The following is a 20,171-nucleotide window of genomic DNA, read 5'->3' on the forward strand; positions in this document are numbered from 1 at the left end:
TTTTTGGTGCTCTCACAGGTAGGATTGTTTTCTTGACATCTTTTCTGGATAGGTCATTATTGGTGATGAGAAATGCAACTGATCTTTGTATTTTGATTTTGTATCCTGCTACTTTACTGAATTAATTTATTAGTTCTGATTGTTTGTGTGTATGTGTGTGTGTATGCGTGTGCATGCATGTAGGCTTTATTTTTCTCTCATACCCTGTACATTGCAACCAGATTGGCCTTCTATGACATAAATCTGACCAGGACGCTTTCTTATATGAAAACTTCTATGTTTATCTATGGCCTTAAAATAGCATAATTTTCCAGTCTATCTTTTTATAAAAATGATTTATCATACCTCCTGTCCTCTACCTTGAAAGACTCATGTTGTCTTCACTCTTTTTAAATTCAGGTAAGAGTTACATATACTTACATATAGCGAAATGCACAGATCTTAAGTGTATATTTTGATGAGTTTCTATAAATGTATACACCTGTTACCATTGCCCTACCTTCCAAACCCTAAACAGCATAGGCAACATTTCTAATTCCTATGATTAGAGATTAGCTTTTCCTGTAATTTAACTTAATATAACTGGAAAAATTGCAGTATGTATGAATTTATGTCTGTTTTTTCTTTAAAAAAGAGCTTCTACAGTTGATCCATGTTGTATGCTCTACTAGTTCATTTTTTTTTCAATTTCGGAGTAGAATTCCATTGTATGAATATACAATATTTGGTTTGTCTGCTTTCCTGTTGATAGGTAGTTGGGTACATTTCGGTTTGAGTATATTATATATAAACCTGCAATAAACATTTGTAGATACACGATTTTCATTCATGTTTGTACATAGAAGTGCAAATGCTTTGGGTTTTCCTATGAACATTCGTATATGTATATATATATATACACATGTACCTAGAAATGCAAATGCATAAACTAAGGATATATTTGACTTTACAAGGATCTGCCTAACTTTTAAAAGTGGTTGGACAGTATTACACATCCACCATCAAAATAACGAGAGATTTATGAGTTCGTAATCCTCACCAAAATTTGGTGCCATAAAATTCATTTTATTTATTTATTTGTTAGATAATAAGTGTATGATGGCATCCCACTGTGGTTTTAATTTACATTGGTCTGATGATTAATGATGTTGAGTAACCTTTAATGTGTTCCTTGGTTATTCATAAATATTCTTTATGAAGATTTTGTTAATGTCTTATGCACATTTTTACTGGGTTGTTTGTCTTTATATTATTGATTTTTAAGGGTATGTATACACATTTATATATTCTGAATACAATTCTTTTTTCATATATATTCATTGAAAATACTTTTTCCAGTATGTAGTTTCTTTTTATAATTTTTGTGGCACTAAGCTTGTTAATAGTAGTTTTGATTAAGTAGACTTCATCCCAGGATGCAAGGTTGGTTCAACATATGCAAATTAATAAATGTGATTTATCACATAAACAGAACACAAGACAAAATCCACATGATTATCTCAATAGACTTAGAAAAGGCTTTCAATAAAATTCAATGCCCTTCATGTTCAAAACTCTCAATAAAGTAGGTATTACAGGACTGTACCTCAAAATAATAAAAGACATCTATGACAAACCCACAGCCAACATTATACTGAATGGGAAAAAGCTGGAAGCATTCTTGAAAATCAGCACAAGGCAAAGATGCCCACTTTTATCACTTCTATTCAACATAGTATTGAAAGTCCTAGCCAGATCAATCAGGCAAGAGAAAGAAATAAAGAGTATCTAAATGGAAAGAAAGAAAGTTAAACTATCCTTGTTTACAGACGACATGATTCTATAGCTAGGAAACCCCATAGTCTCAACCCAATAGCTTCTCCAGCTAATAAAGAGCTTCAGCAAACTTGCAAGATACAATATCAATTTACAAAAATTACTAGCATTCCTATACACCAACAACAGCCAAACCAAGAGCCATATCAGAAAGGCAACCCCATTCACAATTGCCACAAAAAATAAAATACCTAAGAATACAGCTCACCAAGGAGGTGAAAGATCTCTACAATGAGAATTACAAAACACACCTCAGAGAAAGTAGAGAAGACACAAACAAATGGAAAAATTATCCTCGCTCATGGATAGAAAGAATCAATATCACCAAAATGTCTATACTTCCCAAAACAATGCACAGATTCAATGCTATTCCGATCAAACTACCAATGACATTCTTCATAGAACTAGAAGAACTACAAAAAACTATTTTAAAATTCACATGGAGTAAAAAAAAAATCTCCAAACCTCATATAGCCAAGGCAATTCTAAGTAAAAAGAACAAAGCTGGAGGGGTCACGTTACCTGACTTCTAACTATACTACAAGGCTACAGCAACCAAAATGTCATGGTACTGGTACAAATACAAACATATAGACAAATGGAACACAATAGAGAGCCCAGAAATAAGGCCACCCACTTACACCCATCTGATCTTCTGCAAAGCTGACAAAAAATAAGCAATAAGGGAAAGATTCCCTGTTCAATAAATGGTGCTGGGATAACTGGCTAGCCATATGCAGAAGATTGGAGCTGGACCCCTTTCTTACACCATATGCAAAAATCAACTCAAGATGGATGAGAGACTTAAATGTAAAACCCAAAACCATAAAATCACTGGAAAACAACCTAGGTAATACCATGCTGGACATAGGAACAGGCAAATATTTCATGACAAAGACACCAAAAGCAATCATTACAAAAGCAAAAATTGACAAGTAGGGTCTAATTAAACTAAAGAACTGCATAGCAAAAGAAACTAGCAGCAGAATAAACAGACCACTTACAGAAGGGGAGCAAATATTTGAAAAGTATGTATTTGACAAAGGTCTAATATCCAGCATCTATAAGGAATCAACAAATTTACAAAAGAAAAACAAACAACCCCTTTAGAAAGTGGGCAAAGGACATGAACAGGCACTTCTCAAAAGAAGATATACATGAAGCCAACAAGCATATGATAAAAAGCTTAATATCACTGATCAGTTGAGAAATGCAAGTCAAAACCATGATGAGATACCATCTCACACCAGTCAGAATGGCTATTATTAAAAGTCAAAAAACAACAGATGATGGCGAGATTGAGGAGAAAAAGGAACACTTATACACTGTTTGTGGGACTGTAAATTAGTTCAACCATTGCGGAAAGCATTATGACAATTCCTCAAAGGGCTAAAAGCAGAACTACAATTAAATTATCATGAAATACAATTTTTTATAGACAATAATTTGTCTGTCCTAACAGACTTTTGCTACCAAATGTTTTAAAGATATTCTCCCATTTTTTTCCAGAAGCTTTTAAAAAATCATTTTAAGCACTTATTTTGAAATATTTAATTAACAAATAAAAGTTTCATACATTCATGATGTACGATGTTATGATCTGATATACATATGCATTGTGTAATGCTTGTCACAATTAAACTAATTAACACACACATCACCACACATCCTGTACATTATATCCCTAGAACTTGTTCATCTTATAACTGAAAGTTTGGGTCTTCTGTTCAATGTCTAGATGTTTTTAGGTGCACGTCTCTGATGAATTTCAACTTAATTATTTTGTGTAATATGAGATAGGAATCAAGACTCATATTTTTACATACACATGCCTAGTATTTGAGCACCAATATTGACAGTATTTTTTCTCAATTGAACATTTTGGCACTTTTAATAATTTTGTAACTATTTGTGGTGGCATATTATTAAATGTTCTATTCTCTTGCATGTATTTATTTATATATTCTTATGTAAAGAGCTCATTGTCTTGATTAATGTACTTTTATACTGAGTCTTTTTATTAAGTATCATTACTTAACTTTATTTTCCTTTTTTGAAATTTTTTGGGAGTCTGAATTTTTGGTTTATATAAATTTTAGAATAAACACGCAAATTCCTATTTATTAAAACGAAAGCCTGTTAGGATATTGACTGTGACTGCACTGACCACATAGACAAGTTTCATGAAAAGTGTAATCTTAATACATTTGAGTCTTTCAATTGATAAATGTTATATGTTTTCCATTTATTTGGTCTTCTTTTATTTCAGGCGCACTATGTAGTTTTCCACACAGTTATTCACGTCTTCAATTTTAAATATTTATATTTTAAATTATATAAATAAAATGCACATTTTAATCATGTAGTTCTATGCATTTTAACACATGTGGTTTCATAAAACCAACACCAGTTAGAATACAGAACAATTCCACCACATTCAAAGAACTCCTTGATGCTGGCTCTTTATAATCCTATTCACACCAATCATAATACTGATAAGCATTGGTGTGTTTATCATGTCTATAGCTTTATCTTTTGCAGAATGTCATATAAATTGAATCATGTAGTATATAACATTTTGTGATTTATTATTATCGGCATAATGCCTTTAAAATTCATTAAAGTTTTTGCGTGTATCAGTATTTCATGTATTTTTATTTCATGTGTGGATATACCACAGTTTGTTTAAACATTCACCCACGAAGAACATCTGTGTTGTTCTCAGTTTGGAGCTGTTATGAATAAAGCTTATACTGAAATTTATAAATATGCTTTTAGTAAACGTTAGTTTTAATATCTATGGGGTAAATGTAAAGGAAATTTGATTGCTGGTCATGTGGCAAGTACAAGTTCAATTTTATAACAAACTCGAAAATTACAGAGTGGTTGTGAAATTTTGCTTTTAAACTGCAATATATGAGAGTTACAGTTGATCTAGAATCTGACCAGCACTTAGTATTGTCACTTATTATTATTATTTTTTTTTTAAGAAAGAATCTCACACTGTCGCCTGGGCTGGAGTGCAGTGGCCCGATATCGGCTTACTGCAACCACTGCCTCCTGGGTTCAAGCGATTCTTCTGCCTCAGCTCCCCTAAGTAGCTGGAATTATAGACACCCACCACCATGCCCAGCTAACTTTTTGTATTTTCAGTAGAGAAGGGGTTTCACAATGTTGGCCAGGCTGGTCTCAAACTTCTGGCCTTGTGATCCGCCAGCTTCAGCCTCCCAAAGTACTGGGATTAGAGGCCTGAGCCACTGTGTGCAGCCAATTTTTACATTTTTACTTCAGCCATTCTAATAAGTGTTTAGTAATATCTCATAATTGTTTTAATTGCATTTCACTGGTGACTAATGAAGATAAATGTATTTAATTTTGCTTATTTGCCACCTCTGTATCTTCTTAGGTGAAATGTATGTTCGAGTATTTTGTCCATTTTAATTTTTTGTATAATTTTGAAATAATTTTAAACACAAAATATTACAAAGATACAGTCATCTGTTGCTCAACAATGGAAATATTTTCTGAGAAATTTGTTGTTAGGTGATTTTGTTGTATGAATATCATACAGTGTGCTTACACAATCCTAGATGGTGGCACCTACTACATACCTAGGCTGTGTGATATAGTCTATTGCTCTTAGGCTAAAAACTTGTATAGAATTTTACTGTACTGAATACTGTAAAAAATTGTAACACAATGGTGGGTAGTTTAGATATATGAATATCATAAAAAACTAGGCTACTATAATTTTATGGGACCACCTTCATATATGAATTAACTGAAATGTCATTATGCAGCATATGACTTGTTAAAGCTAATTCAATAAAACCTGAGAAGGACTCCATGCTCTTATATTTGAGTCCTTGTGGATGAACTGTAAACTAACTTAACAGGTGGACAAGATTAAGCCTTGCATCCCAGGGATGGAAGGCTGGTTTGACATACGCAAATCAATAAATGTAATCCATCACATAAACAGAACCAATGACAAAACCACATGATTATCTCAATAGATACAGAAAGGGCCTTTAACAAAATTCAACAACCTTTCATGCTAAAAACTTCCAATAAACTAAATATTGATGGAACATATCTCAAAATAATAAGAGCTATTTATGACAAACCCATAGCCAATATCATACTGAATGGGCAAAATCTGGAAGCATTTCCTTTGAAAACCAGCACAAGACGAGGATGCCCTCTCTCACCACTCCTATTCAACATAGTATTGGAAGTTCTGGCCAGGGAAGTCAGGCAAGAGAAAGAAATAAAGGGTATATGAAGAGAAAAGAGGAAGTCAAATTGTCTCTGTTTGCAGATGACACGATTGTATATTTAGAAAACCCCATTGTCTCAGCCTCAAAATTCCTTAAGCTGACAAACAACTTCAACAAAGTCTCAGGATACAAAATCCATGTGCAAGAATCACAAGCATTCCTATACACCAACAATAGACAAGCAGAGAGCCAAACCATGAGTGAACTCCCATTCAAAATTGCTACAAAGAGAGTAAAATATTTAGAAATACAACTCCTAAGGGATGTGAAGGACCTCTTCAAGGAAAACTACAAACCACTGCTCAAGAAAATAAGAGAGGACACAAACAAATGGAAAAACATTCCATTCTCATGGATAGGAAGAATCAATATCATAACAATGGCCATACTGCTCTAAGTAATTTATAAATTAAATGCTACTCCCATCAAGGTATCATTGACTTTCTTCATGGAATTAGAAAAAACTACTTTAAATTTTATGTGGAACCAAAAAGTGCCCATATAACCAAGACAATCCTAAGCAAAAAGAACAAAGCTGGAGGCATTATGATACCTGACTTCAAACTATACTACAAGGCTCCAATAACCAAAACAGCATGGTTCTGGTGCCAAAACAAATATATAGATGAATGGAACAGAACAGAGGCCTCAGAAATAACACCACACATCTACAACCATCTGATCTTCAACAAGTCTAGCAAAACAAGTAATGGGGAAAGGATTCCCTACTGAATAAATGGAGCTGAAAATACTGGTTAGCCATATGCAGAAAACTGAAACTGGACCCCTTCCTTATGCCTTACACAAAAATTAACTCAAGATGGATTAAAGACTTAAACAGAAAACCTAAAGCCATAAAAACCCTAGAAGAAAACCTAGGCAATACCATTCAGGACATAGGCATGGGCAAAGACTTCATGACTAAAACACTGGAAGCAATTGCAACAGAAGCCAAAATTGACAAATGGGATCCAATTAAACTAAAGAGCTTCTGCACAGCAAGAAAAAAAAAAAAAAACCTATCATCAGAGTGAACAGGCCACCTACAGAATGGGAGAAAAGTTTTGCCATCTATCCATCTGACAAAGGGCTAATATCTAGAATCTACAAGAAACTTAAACAAATTTACTAGAAAAAAAAAAACATCAAAAAGTAGGTGAAATATAATAACAGACACTTATCAAAAGAAGACATTTATGTGGCCAAAAAACATGTGAGAAAAAGCTCATCATCAATGGTCATTAGAGAAATGCAAATCAAAACCGCAATGAGATACCATCTCATGCCAGTTAGAATGGCGATCATTAAAAAGTCAGGAAACAAAAGATGCTGGTGAGGAATTGATGAAATACGAATGCTTTTACACTGTTGGTGGGAGTGTAAATTAGTTCAACCATTGTGGAAGACAGTGTGGCAATTCACCAAGAATCTAGAACGAGAAATACCATTTGACACAGAAATCCCATTACTGGATATATACATAAAGGATTATTCATCATTCTACTATAAAGACACATGCATACATATGTTTATTGCAGCACTATTTACAATAGCAAAGACTTGGAACCAACCCAAATGCCCATCAGTGATAGACCGGATAAAGAAAATGTGGCACATATACACCATGGAATATTATGCAGCCATAAATAAAGAGTGCATGTCTTTGCAGGGACATGAATGAAGCTGAAAACCATCATTCTCAGCAAACTAACACAGGAACAGAAAATCAAACACCATATGATCTCACTTATAAGTGGGTGTTGAACAGGGAGAATACATGGACACAGGAAGGAGTTCATCACACACCAGGGCCTGTTGAGGGGTAGGGGACAAGAGGAGGGAGAGCATTAGGACAAAAAACTAATGTATGTGGGTCGTCAAACCTAGATGACAGGTATAGCAAACCACCATGACACATGTATACCTATGTAACAAACCTGCACATTCTGCACATGTATCCCAGAACTTAAAGAAAAATTTTAAAAAAGAGAAAAAAAGAATCAAACAAAACAAAAAAACAAAAACAAAAAAAAAGAATGGCTATTGGCAAAGACCCAAGTGCAAAGACCTGAAAGACCTGAGTGGGTCTTTGCACATTTGGATCAGCAAAGCATTCTTTCAGTAATCTTGAAGTTCTGACATCATTCCCATCCCCCACTGATAAATAAGACTCCCATGGGGATGGGCTAATCTCAAAATTGGCTAATTGGTTTTGGGTTGCCATGCAATAAAATCATGGTAAAAACATTTCACTGTCTTCTCACATAGCATTTTCCTTTTTTAGGAGGATCTAAGATCTGTTGTAAAAATGAGACCCTTAATTTTGGAGACCTGTTTTTGTCTTCCAGATGTGCCTGCTTATCAGGCTGTAGAAACTGCATGCTTTCCTGGCCCCGTTCCTCCAGGGACTCCACCCTAATGCCAGTAATCAAATAATAAAAAAAAAAACTTAAAAACTGTCAAATAAAAAATCTTACAAATACTGAATCTTCTATCTGGTTTCTAGTTATATATGTGTTGTATGTGAGATGTTTATGCAAAAGAACTCTAATTAATTGGTTTAAAGAAAAATAAGCACTTAAAAAATGTAAAAGAACATAAAGCTGTTTTGTCTTTTATTTCATGTGACTTTAGTAATTTTTGGAAAATAAAAAGAACTTTAAAGATTATTGGTAAAAATAAAGACACTTGGTCTAAATTAGGCAGGTCAGATATTAGGTTTACTAAATGCTTTAATGCCAGTTTTTGAAAATTGTTCAACTGGCCTGCTTTACAGCTAGGTAAGGCCTGGAGACAGTTGGAGTTAGCCACACTTCTAGCTATGCTGGAAACAGTTGGACCTTATCTTTCTGGTGATCTATGGTCCACACCTACTACATAGTTAAAATAACTTACCAGATTTTTCACCAAAACTAAAAATTGCTAAGAGTTACCATTATCACATGTAATTGAAACTACAGTAAAAAATGTTTTATACACAAGCTGTGTAAGAAAACAAAAATGTGTTTTTAGTAAAAAACTGTAAAAAGGCATGGAAATGTAAATTTTTGCCTAGCTTAGCGGGTTAAAGGACTATTTGTAATTAGATAAGACAAAGCTAATGGTTTGAACCAGTTGTATAAGGTTTGTAAAAATTAATCTTGTAAAGTAAATTCTGTGTGTGAACATATTAATTAAAGTTAAAAGGATGTTATTCAGTTGAAATTGAACTTTGGGATAAAAGCACAACAGGGTTTCCCTTGAACGCTGATCTGCTCATTAACAAAAATTTGTAAAGGGATATAAAACGTTTATGAGAATCTCACTTTATGATCAAAATGATTATAATTGGATAGATTTGGCTATAAGGTTTTATTAAAAATTGGGGTTGACATTAATAGTACACTAAGGCAAGGGTGAAATTTGGCTTTCTCTCTTGAACAAGATTTTTATGTAATATTAGAAGATAATGAAAGATTTTTGTTTGGCTTTTGAATAAACTAACAAAGAAAGGGGTGGGAGGGGGAATAAGAGACAGATCTTTTGGAAAGATGTCTTCTTTCTATCAATGAGTAAATGTTTTTACCTTTTAAGAAATTTTTGAGTCATAATTTTGGCTAAATGAATGACTTATGGTAAACTGGAATTCTATTTCATAATATCAAGTTTTAAACCTTTAATATGCTTGATAGGCTTCCCAAAATCAAATTTCAGCCTCCTAATTGTCTTTTCTGACCTCTAACTTTGAAATGCTACAAAGGCCCCCTGAGTCATCCAAAAGATAGGTAAACAGAATTATTTGACATGTTTAATTACATGGGAAACATTGTTGAAATAAAAGATAATGTTTAACCTTCTTCAGGTTATATTTTAGTAAATAATATTAATATATGTTTCAAAATCATATGGGATTTCTAATATTCTAATATTTCTAAGTATATGCTATCAATCATAATTATGTTTATTGTGTTAAGTTATTGCAGACTACAGAAATAACCAAATTTTCTTGTCGATTTGGTCTTTAACTATTACCATTTAAAGTCATTTGCACATTAACTTAATTGTTTAATGTTGATGCAGTTTCTGAAAACTTCACAAGTACCAAAAATCCTAGAATATGTCTTTTAGGAGGTTCATGAAAGGATAAAAAGGGCCCTGAAAAGCACTCTTAAATACAGGTTTCTCATAACTTTAGAATCATATCATTTGAACTGGGTAAGAATTCCTGGAACTTTAATGAAAAGGCTGCCTGGGTTATTAAACTGCTAACTCCACTAGAACAAAAATTAATTGAATACAAAAGAAATACTTTGCCAACTTTGCATGCTGAATCAGCCAATACTGAAATTGTTTACATATGCAATTTGAACAAACTCCATGGTTTAAGTCAAATTACCTATGATAACCCATCAGTTTTCAGCACTATGCACCTAAATTGGAAAAACAACTGGTATTCAAGAGGACGTAAGTCTAATGTTAACTAAGCATAGACCCTTGGAGAACCAGGTTGGCCATCTTGCTCTTCTTGAGTCCTTCGAACATCTGTTATTAAAACTTCTGAATTCCATGGCTCATCATGGAAAAGATAAAATTATCTAAATTAAATATATTTGTGTGATAACTTATAAATTGCCAAAATAGTTTATAACCAATTTTTAGTTTGTCAAATCAATATCAAAGCTCTAGGTGTATTTGGCTACCTGATGGGCCATTTAAACATTTATAAAGAGATTTCATTAAATTATCATTTTCAATGCATGTTTTCTGGTTGTATAAAAGCTTTCCCATGCAAGAGGGGTGATGATATTATAGTTAATTATTATGCCACAGTGTATTTTCTTCAGGTAAAAAAAGCTCTTTGTGTTTCACTGAGAACAGTCAACCCCTTCACAATCTAGAACTTGAAGACTGGATCTTCTGCAAACATCAGAGAAAGAGTGCCCTTGCCATCCACACTGCAACAAAACCTTGGGACCTTGAACCTTGCGACATAATCTCACAACTGAGAAGGCTCTCTCCACACTCTTGGAACTGTATACCCATTGGAACCCTTAAGGTAAAGCTAATCAGGGAAGTTTCTCCCCAGAAGAAGATGACATCCCTGTTGTGAACAGCTTTTCCCAAGATGTTAGATCAAGACTTCTCTACTGTCATGAAACTCTTATCTTTAAATATTTTTCCTTGCTTATGCCTCTATGAACAACAGAAGTGAAAAGAGGGTCTGTTATTTACACTTATTGGATATATTTTTATTTGAGAAGGATTTTACAGATAGCTTTATACATTGATAACTTTATTCTTTGATAGATAAAAGAAGGCCCAAAGTAGGTGAGAAACTTTAATGTTACATACGTTGCCTTGTAATCAATCAGAAACAGAACATTAGTTCACTCCTTTTAACCCACATCGTCAGTTAAATTGAACATTGCCAGGAAGCATTCATTCTTCTATAAGGGCATCCTTTGTTAGGTCATTTTTCTATGATTTGGAGTAAAACAGGCAATGGCTATAAATGTATCCGTCATGATAGGCTCTATAGCAGATTCTACTGTAAAGGCTATGGTTACACTGCAGACTCTACATTCTCTTGTGAAAGTTATGCTAAATAATTGAATTGCTCTAGATTACTTACTGCCTAAATAGCAGTATCTGTGCAGCTACTAGTACTTATGGCCTATGGAGAAAACACTGGGTTTTATAGAGATTCGGTCATCCTTTGATCTATTTGAATTCATGTGGTTTGGTTTATGGGGATTCTGGGTTAGCAGCATACTCCATACTCTTGATATTATTATCCGAATAATCATAATAATATTCTCCCTGGTGCACAGTATTCTCTCAAATATTTTAAATGTTTGCATGCAGCCATGTCTAGAATGTAAAATAATCTCTCTTCAACTGTAATGACAAGAGCTGAAAGAAATGTGCGACCATGTGGACACTGTAACTTATGAATGACATGCTGAGATGGGAAATCCAAAATAATGGTAACTGAGAGTGGCACTAAGGCCCTAAGTTTTGGCACACTGTCACTTAAGTGAGAACTTTACTACAAATAGAGGATTTTTTAAAACAAAATTATGGGAGATCATTGTTTTGGACTGACCTCATGTACTTGTCACCAACAGACTAAACAAACAAACAAAAAATAGAATCACTTTTGCTAAATGTAACATAATCAAATTAAGATTTTAAGGAAACACATAGGTCCTAGAACAGACCAGGTTTTGTTTTTCTCCTGTAAAAAGAACATTCAAGCATAAGGAGGTACTTCTACTTTTGCAAAACTGACTGTTTTATTGTTTCCCAGTGGGTTTCAACACCAATAGTTATAGTGACATCAATGACCGAAGTTTTGGTCAATCTCTCAAAATTGAGAAGATGACCTAAAGGGGGGAATTGTTAAAGCGACTTAAATATGGCCCAAGAAGGACTCCATACTTCTATATTTGAGTCCCTGTGGCTTATCGTCTGTATCCTAATTTAATAGGTAGACAAGATTGAAAACCTAATTTAGGAGTATGTGCTTGTAACAATAGCTCAGTCTTGGCCAATCCCAGCAGCCATACAGTAACCACTCATACACTGCTGAGTGTTCAAATAAGGCAAACACGAACCTGTAACCAACAATCCAGCTATTTCTGTACCTCACTTCCAATTTCTGTACGTCACTTCCCTTTTTTTGTCTATAAATTTGTTGACTATGAGGCATCCCTGGAGTCTCTGAATCTGCTGTGATTCTGGGAGCTGCCTGATTTACAAATTGTTCATTGCTCAAGTAAACTTCTTTAAATTTACTTTGGCTGAAGTTTTTCTTTTAACAGACTGCAGCACAATCTCTAAATTATTGAAAATAAAACCATCTCGGTTTGAGGAAATCCTAGACAACGTCTGGATCTAAAAATAGTTGAAAACGTAAACTGCTCTCTTGACAAATAGGAAAGACTACCTTTTTAGAGCCACCGGAGGGAAACCTGCTCAAGGAGATAAAAACTGAATTGTTTTGCAAAGATTAGGGACTGCCATTTAGAGTGGCATTTAAACCATTCTTGATTACTACAGTCAAGCCAGTTAACATATTCATTATCTCATATAGTCATCTTCTTCTGTGAGGTAAAAGAACATAAAGCCTATTCTTTTTGCAAATTGTCAATATGCAATAGTATTTACTATAGTCCTCATGTTGTATTTTATCTCTGTAGATTTATGCTACATAACTGCAGCTTTATACCCTATGAGGTGCATCTCCCCATTTTCTCTTTACCTGTAATAACAACAATCCCACTCTCTTAGATTGTTTTAAAATTCTACATAGAGAAATCAAGTAGTATTTTTTTTTTCTGTGTCTAGCTTATTTAACTTAGCATAATGTCCTCCAGGTTCATCTCTGTTGCCACAAATGCAAGATCTACCTTTAAAAATTTGAATAATATTCAATTGTATGTATAACACAATACCTTTATCCAGTCATAATTCCACAGACACTAAGGTTGTTTTCATATATTGGCTATTTTGAATAATGCTATAATGAACATGGGAGCACAGATTTTTCTATGAAGTGCTGATTTTATTTCCTTTAGATACATACTCAGAAGAGTGATTGGTAGGTAGGTGGATAGGTAGATAGATAGATAGATAGACAGACATACTTAATTTTGGACTCTGTTGCATTCTATTAATTTATGTGCCTACATCTTTAGGAAAAAACAGTTCTGATAACAATAGTCTTTTTTTCTCAAACAGCTTTATTGATATATAATTTATAATATAAAATTCACTGGTTGTAAGTGTCCAAGTCAATGGTTTTTAGTATATTCACAAAGTTTCATGAACTTTGCTACAGTCTCATTTTAGAACATTTTCATAACTCCAAAAGTAAACTCTATGATTATTTTATCATCACTAAGAATATTCACCTCCAGCCTGACAACAAGTAGTTTACTTTGTGTTTGTATATATTTGTTTGTTTTGAACATTTCATAAAAATTGAATCATGTAAATAATATAAATAAGAATAAACCCTTCTTGAATGAGAAACAATTTTTTAATTTGTTATCCCGGCTACATCATAAATACTACTCATACTTAAAAAAGTATAAACAGCCCGGCTTCCAAGATGGCCAAATAGGAACTGCTCCGGTCTACAGCTCCCAGCGAGATCAATGCAGAAGATCTGTGCAAGGTGATTTCTGCATTTCCAACTGAGGTACCTGATTCATCTCATTGGGACTGGTTGGATAGTGGGTGCAGCCGATGGAGGGCAAGCTGAAGAAGGGTGGGGCATCGCCTCACCCAGGAAGTGCAAGGGGTCAGGGGATTTCCCTTTCCTAGACAAGGGAAGATGTGAGCGACTGTACCTAGAGGAGTGGCACGCTCCTGTCCAAATACTGCGCTTTTCCCATGGTCTTTGCAATAGGCAGACCAGGAGATTTCCTCCTGTGCCTGGCTTGGCGGGTCCCACGCCCACTGATGCCTGCTGAGTGTTAGTGCAGCAGTCTGAGATCGAACTGGAATGCTGAAGTTTGGCAGGGGGAGGGGCATTCACCATTGCTGAGGCTTGAGTAGGCGGTTCTATGCTCACAGTGTAAACAAAGCAGCAGGGAACTTCTAACTGGGCAGAGCCCACTGCAGCTCAGCAAGGCTTACTGCCTCTCTAGATTCCACCTCTAGGGGCAGGGCATATCTGAACAAAAGGCAGCAGAGAGCTTCTGCAGACTTAAATGTCCCTGCCTGACAGCTCTGAAGAGAGCAGTGGTTCTCCCAGCATGGCATTCGAGCTCCGATAATGGACAGACTGGCTCCTCAAGAGGGTCCCTGACCCCCATTGTAGCCTGACTGGGAGACACCTCCCAGTAGTGGCCAACAGACACCTCATACAGATGGGTGCCCCTCTGGGGTGAAGTTTCCAGAGGAAGGATCAGGCAGCAATATTTGCTGTTCTGCAGCCTCTGCTCATGATAACCAGGCAAATAGGGTCTGGAGTGGACCTCCAGCAAACTCCAACAGACCTGCAGCTGAGGGGAAGGTCTTTTAGAAGGAAAACTAACAAACAGAAAGGAATAGCATCAACATCAACAAAAAGGATATCCACACCAAAACTCCATCCGTAGGTCACCAACATCAAAGACTAAGGTGGATAAAACCACAAAGATGGGGAGAAACCAGAGCAGAAAGGCTGAAAATTTCAAAAGCCAGAACACCTCTTCTCCTTCAAAGGAACATAACTACTCACCAGCAAGGGGACAAAACTGGAAGGGGAATGAGTTTGATGAGTTGTAAGAAGTAGGCTTCAGAAGGTTGGTAATAACAAACTTCTCCAAGCTAAAGGAGCATGTTCTAACACATCTCAAGGAAGCTAAAAACATTTAAAAAAAAGGTTAGACAAATGGCTAAATAGAATAACCAGTGTAGAGAAGAGCTTAAATGACCTGATGGAGCTGAAAACCACGGTAGGAGAACTTAGTGAAGCATACAAAAGCTTCAATAGCCGAATAGAACAAGCAGAAGAAAGGATATCAGTGATTGAAGATCAAATTAAGGAAATAAAATGAGAAGACAAGATTAGAAAAAAAAGAGTGAAAAGAAATGAACAAAGCCTCCAAGAAATATGGGACTATGTGAAAACACCAAATCTATGTTTGATAGGTGTATCTGAAAGTGACGAGGAGAATGGAACCAAGTTACAAAACACACTTCAGAGTATTATCTAGGAGAACTACCCCAACCTAAGAAGGAAGGCCAACATTCAAATTCAGGAAATACAGAGGACACCACAATGATACTCCTTGAGAAAAGCAACCCCAAGACAAATAATTGTCAGATTCACCGAGGTTGAAATGAAGGAAAAAAATGTTAAGGGCAGCCAGAGAGAAACGTCGGGTTACCCACAAGGGGAGGCTCATCAGACTAACAGCGGATTTCTTGGCAGAAACTCCACAAGCCAGAAGAGAGTGGGGGCCAATATTCAACATTCTTAAAGAAAAGAATTCTCAACCCAGAATTTCATATCCAGCCAAAGTAAGCTTTGTAAGTGAAGAATAAATAAAATCCTTTACAGACAAGCAGATGCTGAGAGATTTTGTCATCACCAGGCCTGCCTTACAAGAGTTCCTGAAGGAAGCACTAAACATGAAAAGGAAAAACCAGTACCAGTCACTACAAAAACATGCCAAATTGTAAAGACCATCAACGCTATGAAGAAATTGCATCAATTAACAGGCAAAATAACCAGTTAGTCTCATAATGACAGGACCAAATTCACACATAACAATATTAACCTTAAATGTAAATGTGCTAAATGCCCCAATTAAAAGACACAGACTGGCAAATTGGATAAAGAGTCAGGAACCATCTGTGTGCTGTATTCAGGAGAACCACCTCACATGCAAAGACACACATAGGCTCAAAATAAAGGGATGGAGGAAGATCTACCAAGCAAATGGAAGGCAAAAAAAAAAAAAAAAAAAAAAAAAAAAAAAAAAAAAAAAAGGCAGGGGTTACAATCCTGTCTCTGATATAACAGACTTTAAACCAACAAAGATCAAAAGAGACTTAGAAGGCCGTTACATAATGGTAAAGGGATCAATTCAACAAGAAGTGCTAACTATCATAAATATATATGCACCCAATACAGGAGCACCCAGATTCATAAAGCAAGTTCTCAGAGACCTACAAAGAGACTTAGACTCCCACACAATAATAATCGGAGACTTTAACACCCCACTGTCAATATTAGACAGATCAATGAGACAGAAAATTAACAAGGATATCCGAGACTTGAACTCAGCTCTGCACCAAGCAGACCTAATAGACATCTACAGAACTCTCCACCCCAAATCAACAGAATATACATTATTCTCAGCACCACATCACACTTATTCTAAAATTGGCCACATAATTGGAAGTAAAACACACCTCAGCAAATGTAAAAGAAGAGAAATCACAACGAACTATCTCTCAGACCACAGTGCAATCAAATTAGAACTCAGGATTAAGAAACTCACTCATGAAGTGTTTTGAACATTTCATAAAAATTGAATCATGCAATAATATAAATAAGAATAAAATAAATAAACCATTCTTGAATGAGAAACAATTTTTTAATATGTTTAATTCACTGAAAACCACACAACTACATGGAAACTGAACAACCTGCTACTGAATGACGACTGGGTAAATAGCGAAATGAAGGCAGAAATAAAGATATTCTTTGAAACCAATGAGAATAAAGACAAAACATACCAGAATCTCTGGGACACATTTAAAGCAGTGTGTAGAAGGAAATTTATAGCAGTAAATGTACACAAGAGAAGGCAGGAGATATCTAAAATTGACACGCTAATATCACAATTAAAATAACTAGAGAAGCAAGAGGAAACAAGTTCAAAAGCTAGCAGAAAACTAGAAATAACTAAGATCAGAGCAGAACCGAAGGAGATAGAGACATACACACAAAAAAAAACCCTTCAAAAATCAATGCATCCAAGAGCGGTTTTTTAAAAAGATCAACAAAATAGACTGCTAGCAAGACTAATAAAGAAGAAAAGAGAGAAGAATAAAATAGATGCAATAAAAAATGATAAAGGAGATATCACCACTGATCCCACAGAAATACAAACTACCATCAGAGAATACTATAAACACCTCTACACAAATAAACTAGAAATTCTAGAAGAAATGGATAAATTCCTGGACACATTCACCCTCCCAAGACTAAACCAGTAAGAAGTTGAATATCTGAATAGACCAATAAGAGGTTCTGAAATTGAGGCAATAATTAATAGCCTACCAACCAAAAAAGTCCAGGACCAGACAGATTCACAACTGAATTCTACCTGAGGTACAAAGAAGAGCTGGTACCTTTCCTTCTGAAACTATTCTGATGAATAAAAAAGAGGGAATCCTTCCTAACTCATTTTATGAGGCCAGCATCATCCTGATAGCAAAGCCTGGCAGAGACACAACAAAAAAAAAGAGAATTTTAGGCCAATATCCCTGATGAACTTCGATGCAAAAATCCTCAATAAAATACTGGCAAACCGAACCCAGCAGCACATCAAAAAGCTTATCCACCACCATCAAGTTGGCTTCATTCCTGGGATGCAAGGCTGATTCAACATACACAAATCAATAAATGTAATCCGTCACATAAACAGAACCAATGACAAAAACCACATGATTATCTCAATAGACGCAGAAAAGGCCTTCGACAAAATTCAACAGCCTTTCATGCTAAAAACTCCCAATAAGCTAGGTATCAATGGAACGTATCTCAAAATAATAAGAGCTATTTATGACAAACCCACAGTCAATATCCTACTGAATGGGCAAAAACTGGAAGCACTCCCTTTGAAAACCGGCACAAGACAAGTTGGCACTCTCTCACCACTCCTATTTAAAATAGTGTTGGAAGTTCTGGCCAGGGCAATCAGGCAAGAGAAAGCAATAAATGGTATTCAAATAGGAAAAGAGGAAGTCAAATTGTCTCTGTTTGCAGACGACATGATTATATATTTAGAAAAGCCCATTGTCTCGGCCCAAAATCTCCTTAAGCTGATAAGCAATTTCAGCAAAGTCTCAGGATACAAAATCAATGTGCAAAATTCACAAGCATTCCTATACACCAATAACAGACAAACAGAGAGTCAAATCATGAGTGAACTCCCATTCACATTTGCTACTAGGGGAATAAAATACCTAGGAGTACAACTTACAAGGGACGTGAAGGACCTCATCAAGGAAAACTACAAACCACTGCTTAAGGAAATAAGAGAGGATACAAACAAATGGTAAAACATTTCATGCTCATGTATAGGAAGAATCAACATCGTGAAAATGCTCTTAGTGACCAAAGTAATTTATAGATTCAATGCTATGTCCATCAAGCTACCAGTGACTTTCTTCACAGAATTGGAAAAAAATATTTTAAAGATCACATGGAACCAAAAAAGAGCCCTCATAGCCAAGACAATCCTGGGCAAGAAGAGCAAAGCTGGAGGCATCACGCCACCTGACTTCAAACTATACTACAAGGCTACAGTAACCAAAACAGCATGGTACTGGTACCAAAACAAACATATAGACTAATGGAACAGAACGGTGGCCTCAGAAATAACACCACACATCTACCACCATCTGATCTTTCACATACCTGACACACACAAGCAATGGGGAAAATATTTTCTATTGAATAAATGGTGTTGGGAAAACTGGCTAGCCATATGCAGAAAACTGAAACTGAACCCATTCCTTACACCTTATACAAAAATCAACTCAGAATGAATCAAAGACTTAAATGTAACACCTAGGACCATAAAAATCCTAGAAGAAAACCTGGGTAATACCATTCAGGACATAGGCATGGTCAAAGACTTCATGACTAAAACGCCAAAAGCAATTGCAACAGAAACCAAAATTGACAAATGAGATCTGATTAAACTAAAGAGCTTCTGCACAGCAAAAGAAACTATCATCAGAGTGAAGAGGCAACCTATAGCATGGGAAAAAATTTTTGCAATCTATCCATCTGACAAAGGGCTAATATCCAGAATCTACAAAGAACTTAAACAAATTTACAGGAAAAAAGCAAGCAACCCCATCAAAAAGTGGGCAAAGCATGTGAACAGACACTTCTCAAAAGAAGACACTTATGCAGCCAACAAACATATGAAAAAATGCTCATCATCACTGATCATTGGAGAAATGCAAATCAAAACCACAATGAGATACCATCTCATGCCAGGTAGAATGGTGATCATTAAAAAGTCAGAAAACAACAGATGCTGGAAAGGTTGTGGAAAAATAGGACCGCTTTTACACTGTTGGTTGGAGTGTAAATTAGTTCCACCATTGTGGAAGATAGTGTGGTGATTCCCCAAGGATCTAGAACCAAAAATACCATTTGACCCAGCAATCCCATTACTGGGCATATACCCAAAAGATTATCAATCATTTTACGATAAAGACACATGCACACGTATGTTTATTGCGGCACTATTCACAATAGCAAAGACTTGGAACCAACCCAAATGCTCATCAATGATAGACTGGATTAAGAAAACATGGCACATATACACCATGGAATACTATGCAGCCATA

This window comes from Nomascus leucogenys, chromosome X, assembly GCF_006542625.1.
Source record: "Nomascus leucogenys isolate Asia chromosome X, Asia_NLE_v1, whole genome shotgun sequence".
NCBI classification, from domain to species: Eukaryota; Metazoa; Chordata; class Mammalia; order Primates; family Hylobatidae; genus Nomascus; species Nomascus leucogenys.